Below are 6,000 nucleotides of genomic sequence, written 5' to 3'. Positions count from 1 at the left end.
CCTAGGCTTAAGGGGCTTCCCTTGTAGCTCAGTTGGTAAAGAATCTGCCTGCAATGCAGGAATCTGCCTTCAAGGCAGGAGACCTGGGTTCAATCTGTGAGTCAGGAAGATCCTCTGGAGAAGGACTGCCATTGAAGACTGCTATTGAAACTAGCCCCCAATCCAAACTTGGGGGCACTGGATTTTGGGGACACTAGTCCACCACCTTCTCAGCCTGCTGGCTTTCCCAATCAAACCTCTATTCTTTGCCCCAGTGACTCATCTCTCAACTGATTGGACTGTTGTGCAGAGAGCAGCAGGAGCTTGGACTTGGTAACGGATGCAGTGAATACAAAGAAGAGAAGGGTCCCAAAGGCCCAAAGCAGCAGAGATGGATCCCCCAGGATGAGGACTTCGTGATCTCGACAGCTTTTCCAAATACAACACAACTTCATTTCTCATCTACATTTCCCATATTTCCCGGAACCGTGGGCTGTTTACAGAGTCAGGAGAATTTTTGCTTTGACATGAAGTAATCCTGTCCTTTGGGAGCCCCCAAAATTTAGCCAAGGTTTAAGAGAGTTCCAGAAACCACATTTTCGGTCCACTGTGGGTTTGTTTGCTTTCCTGTTGTGGGTGCTTATGTTGGAGGAAATAACAACACTGCTAGCACTTTTAAAGTTTTACTATATGGGAATGTTTTTTTTTTTTCCCCCTTATAAAATCAGTAGTGTGAAAATCATGAAACTGCTTCAAAATATTCTCTACTGTCATCAAAATTAGCCTGGCTCAAAATGTTATTGTGTTTAAAATTAATTACACATCAGCAATGTATTTCAAGATTATCTGGGACTGAAGAAAATAAGAATCGAGAAAGAACAGAACAAAACCCTGAGATAATCCTGCAAAGAGGATCACTTTTATTAATTCACCCATTTTTATTCCAATCATTTAATCCTAGGTGGTGGTGGTGGTGGTTTAGTCGCTCAATCATGTCCGACTCTTGTGATCCCGTGGACTGTAGCCCGCCAGGCTCCTCTGTCCATGGGATTTTCCAGGCAAGAATACTGGAGTGGGTTGCCAGTTCCTTCTCCAAGGATCTACCTGACTCACGAATCAAACCTAGGTCTCCTGCATTGAAGGCAGATTCCTGCTTTGCAGGTGGATTCTTTACATACTGAGCTAGAAGGGAAGCCCCTTAAGCCTAGGTAGTGCAACAATTTCTACTGAGTACCTTTATAGCTGAAGCCTGCTTGGACTGAGTAAGTATATTACCAAGTTCTGTGCCAGCAGTTCTACAGCCTGTACAAGGTTCCAGAGAGTTCCAGAAGGCTCCCGATCTCCAGACTAGGGAAGGAGGTCCATGGTAGAAGTAGATACAGACCTGGTCCCACAGGGGTCCAGTGAATGCATTCTTCCTCTGAGACAGAAATTAACAACGGTTCTTCTCACATCTGGTAGCTTAGACAGTGGAGAATCTGAGAGTCAATGCAGATCTGGGTTCAATCTTTGGGTTCAGAAGACCCCCCACCCCCAGCCCTGGAGAAGGAAATAGTTACCCACTCCAGTATTGTTGCTCAGAGAATTCCATGGACAGAGAAGCTTGGCAGGTCCCTGGACTTGCAAAGAGTCAACACCACTGAGCAATTAACACTTTAATGTCTCACAAGGTAACAGGCCAAGTCAATTAGCCAAATGCAAGCCATCAGGGTAAGACAGCTCTATCAGCAATGCCCTGAGGGTGCTGGAGAGACTTGCTAACTAAGGATGTGAATGGCTAAGCAAGTGGGAGACTGGAGAAGTGACCCTTGAGCAGATGCTTTGGGTTTCCAGGCTGTGAGATGGTAGATGCCCATGAAGGATGTGCCGAGTGGGAGGTGACCGTGGACGGGGGCCTGGGTATGGACCACTGCTGGCAGAGCCTCCTCGCAGGTCCCCCCGCCCTGCTCCTGGGAGGTGAGGTGCCAACTGCAGAGCTGGGCGTGAAGCCGCACACAGGTGCAGCCCTCCCCTCCGAGGCTACAGTCAGGCAGGAAGGCAGGCTCACAGATGCTTAACCACAGCCCACGGATCCAGAGCACTCTGGGCGATGAGTGAGGCCCTACAGGGCTCACCTCTCATTCGGGACATGTTATTTGGGTGGCGGGGCACTTTATTCACTCTTCTCCTTTTCAGTCACAGCACCACACAGGGGATAAATTATTTCACTCACAGGGAAAAGAAAAAAAATACGTATGTTCACACATGTGAGTGCATTGTGGTATGAGCACCAACAGCCACTACATGGAACAACATAGAGATTCTTATGAGCGTTTTATGTTTCTCTTGAGGTTTCTAGGAGCCAGGACTCCTGGTTTGCTTTGCCTCTGTATCCCTGAAGCCTAACATTAAGAATGGACGCACAGAAGAGGGAGTGGGGACCGGGGGAGGGGGGGCAACGCTGGAGGACTACTGAACACGGCCGCGCCTACCTCTGCAGTCACCGGCCAGTCTGAGCGTCTGTCCACACTCTCACGATGACCCTTTTCCATCTCTCCTTCTCCCCAGTTCCTGGAACTGCCGGTGTCTTAGCTGAGGTAGATAATGCAGGCAGAGATGATCATGCATACTTTCCCAACAGCTCCAAATTAGATGTGGCTGAGTTTCCTGGTATCTCCCTCCTCTTACGCCCGCCAGTGTGGACACTGGTTCTCAGCCCACACACGAGGCAGTGGAGCCCTCCCCTGGTGGGGGCCCCACCTCTTCTCTGTCCCCAAGGCACTTGGAAAGCCAGGTGTGGGTATGAATTTCCAGCAAGGCCGGCGAAGCAAGAAAGAGAGCAACCGAGATGTTGAGATTAAAAATAGGATAAGCAGGAACTGAAAGGTCTGGGTTTCTATTTCTTTTCTGGTTCACTTTGTTTTCAAATTTCCCTCAGTGAACGATGATAGTCAGAAGTTCTCTCAATGAAGCAGTCAGTTGTCATCTGGGATAAGAAAATAAGATTTCTCGGACGCCCCTATGTCAAATTCCCCACGGCCTCCTCCCGAGAACCTGTTCATTCATAGCACTTAGGAGAATAATCTGCTGGACGGAAAAAGTATCAGCTTGAGGCTTTGCTCAGAAAAGCCTTCAAGCTTTTCCTTTCAACGTCCTTGATGGTCTCAATTTGACAATGCCATAGATGTAAGAATATCTAGAACATACAGGCAGCCAGCAAGCCTCATGCGTTGAGTTATCACTATATATAACGGTCAGCCCTAGATGGGCAGCTGCGGGATAAACAAGCACAGCAGCGGCCCTGCCTAGTGATGACCAGGTTTCCACATCCAGGCCCCCACATCTCCCATGTCACCCCCCTAGAATATTTTTCAGACCAACCCAAGAGAAGAGGTTGGACTTCCCAGGAAGGAAGGACTCTGCCTGCCAGGGCAGGAGACGCAGATTCAGTCCCTGACTCTGGAAGATCTTCTGGGGGTAACACATGGCAATATGCTCCACTACTCTTGCCCGGAGAACCCCATGGACAGAGGAGCCTGGCAGGCTATAGTCCCTGGGGTCCCAGAGTCAGACACAACTCAGCAAGCAAAGAACAGCAAGAGAAGAGGTTTGCAAGCCTGTGTGTGTGGATCCCTGCGATCGACAGCCAGACCCTCATTCATCACAACTCTGCTTCCTAAAAGTGTAACTCCGGGCATGTACAGCGCCTTATAAATTAAAAGACCCCAGAGCCCCACTAGCCCGAAACAGTAGACGGTGGGAGGCGCCTGTGTTGTCTGAATGAAACGCCCACTCAGCCAGCTGCAGGCTATCTAAAGCAAACATCCCCCTGTTATGGCCACTCGCCCAGAAACCAGCAGCTGAGCTAGCCTCCCAGGGCGGGAAGGAAGGGCCGTCGGCTCTGAGCAGAGGGGCCCACCAATGGACGGATGGATGGTGGAGGAGGGGAGAACTCAGGCAGTGTCCCGGTGCCGCCAATCAAAGTGGATGCTACAGTAATGACTGATAGGCAACATGGACCGTCTAACTGCTAAGTCGATGTTTATTATATTCTTTGGAGCAGGGACTCTTCTGAACTTCCTGTGATCAAAAACGCTTGTTAATCGTTCTTATTTAAAGCCAGATCTCCCAACATACAACTTTGTTACACATGGACTGAATTAAAAGCAGGAGATTGTTTTTGTCTCCAGAACTCAGCTAATGCCAAAACAAATGTACATTAAAACGCTAGGCCCTTTTTTTTTTTCCACTCTTTTATCTATTCCTTCCCCGCTCCCTCTACAGGAGGCAGTGAAACATAGGAAAGAAAAATGAAGAGGCCGGAATAAGCTCAGGGTGACTGGCAGGGAATTTCAATTCTGTCTAGGTGGAAGTGCTAGGTTACAGTAGGAATCATTAAATTGTTGAGTTGCTTTTGCCTTTTTCCCTGCTGGTTTTCTGGGTGTAGCTTTACAGTATGTGTCAATGGCTGGGAAAGGTCTCTTCAGAGTGGCTATTTTCCTGCTTAAATTAAATGTTTTTGATGTATTTCCTCTAGATACCCCACTTCTTGCAGAAAAATATTCAGAATGTGTTTGTGATTAAAGAGTACCCTAGAAAAGCTCATGCATCTTGAAGGGTTGCCAGATAAAATATAGGTTATTCAGCTAAAATTTAAATTTGAGATTTTTTTTTGATGTCCAGGTAAACTATGAATAATGAAATGTTGCACAGGGTATAGATATACTAAAACGTCATCCATGTTGACCTGAAATTCAAATTTGAATGTCCTGTATTTTTGTTTGTAAAATTTGGCAAGCCAGCTCATTCGGCCATAGGGTCCTCTGAGCATGGAGAGAGGTCAAACGTGTGCATGCTCCGTTGTGTCCAACTCTTTGTAACCCCATGGGTGTAGCCCGCCAGGCTCCTCTGTCCATGGGATTCTGCAGGCAAGAATACTAGAGAGGGTTGCCATGTCCTCCTCCAGTGGCTCTTCCCAATCCAGGGATCAAACCCACATTTCCTGTGTCTCCTTACATTGACAGGCTATTTCTTAACCGGGAAGAAATAGCCTGGGAAGTCCCCTGAACATGTTCTAGATAGTAATTATTCTAAACACTGGGACAGCTGTTTCATTTCTATATTGCCACTCAGAACAGTTACCTAGAAATGGTTGAGTCATCTAATCTAATATTACCAATTTGTCATCAGGTCATATGGCAAGTCGCAATGAGAATATGGAGACTATTCCAACATGTTTCCTAATAAGCTCAAGCCCTTTAGACTTGAAGGGGGAAGAAAGGATTTTAGCCGAAGTGGTAAAGGCACTGGGTAATTAATTAGAACACCTTAAGTGTGGAAGAGGGTGGTGATGCTTCTGCATTTGAAGCTGAGTCAAGGCCAGGAGTGCCTGCTATTTGAGGATATTTTTAATAGAAGATTTTTTTCCTTAATTAGTTCCAAATTTGCCATTTTCTGGAAGTAAAGAACTGAAGAGTATATAGGCAGTCTAGGACTTCTGACCTTCCTTTCAAATCTCAAGTGCCAAAGTCAACGGAGCCGGATCTGAGTTTGAAAACATTCCCAGGTTCTGCACACAAGGTCTAAAATTAAACTTAATTATCATCGCTTCACGATGCTCTGTTAGAGGAAAGTCTGTGAGTCAACAGGAGGCGTCCTACTCAACCTATGCTCATCGCCTTCAAAGTGGTCCAGCCAAGAACGGCTAGTGAAGCCACCACCCACATGTGGACGAGGACGGTGTGTATGTGACCCAATAGCTTCACTTTAGACACACGTTTGCTCAATCATCAAAAGCAACAGGACGATTCTCTTGACTTACTATCGGAGGCAACTTTTTTGTATTTTAAAAACGTCCTTCCTCATACCACCGGAGACCCTGCTGCTTGTTCACTCAAAACACCTCCTGGGAAACTCTGAGAAAAGCTTTATTTAGAAGCAAATGAGCCTGTGAGTCATGCAACTTTTTGCTTGTGTTTTTCTTCTTCAGTTCTCCAGCTCCCATAAACATTTATATGAAGACAGGATATTTTACTGTGTTTC

Source organism: Capra hircus, chromosome 1 (assembly GCF_001704415.2).
Source record: "Capra hircus breed San Clemente chromosome 1, ASM170441v1, whole genome shotgun sequence".
In the NCBI taxonomy this organism is placed as follows: domain Eukaryota; kingdom Metazoa; phylum Chordata; class Mammalia; order Artiodactyla; family Bovidae; genus Capra; species Capra hircus.
This window is presented reverse-complemented; position numbering follows the sequence as displayed.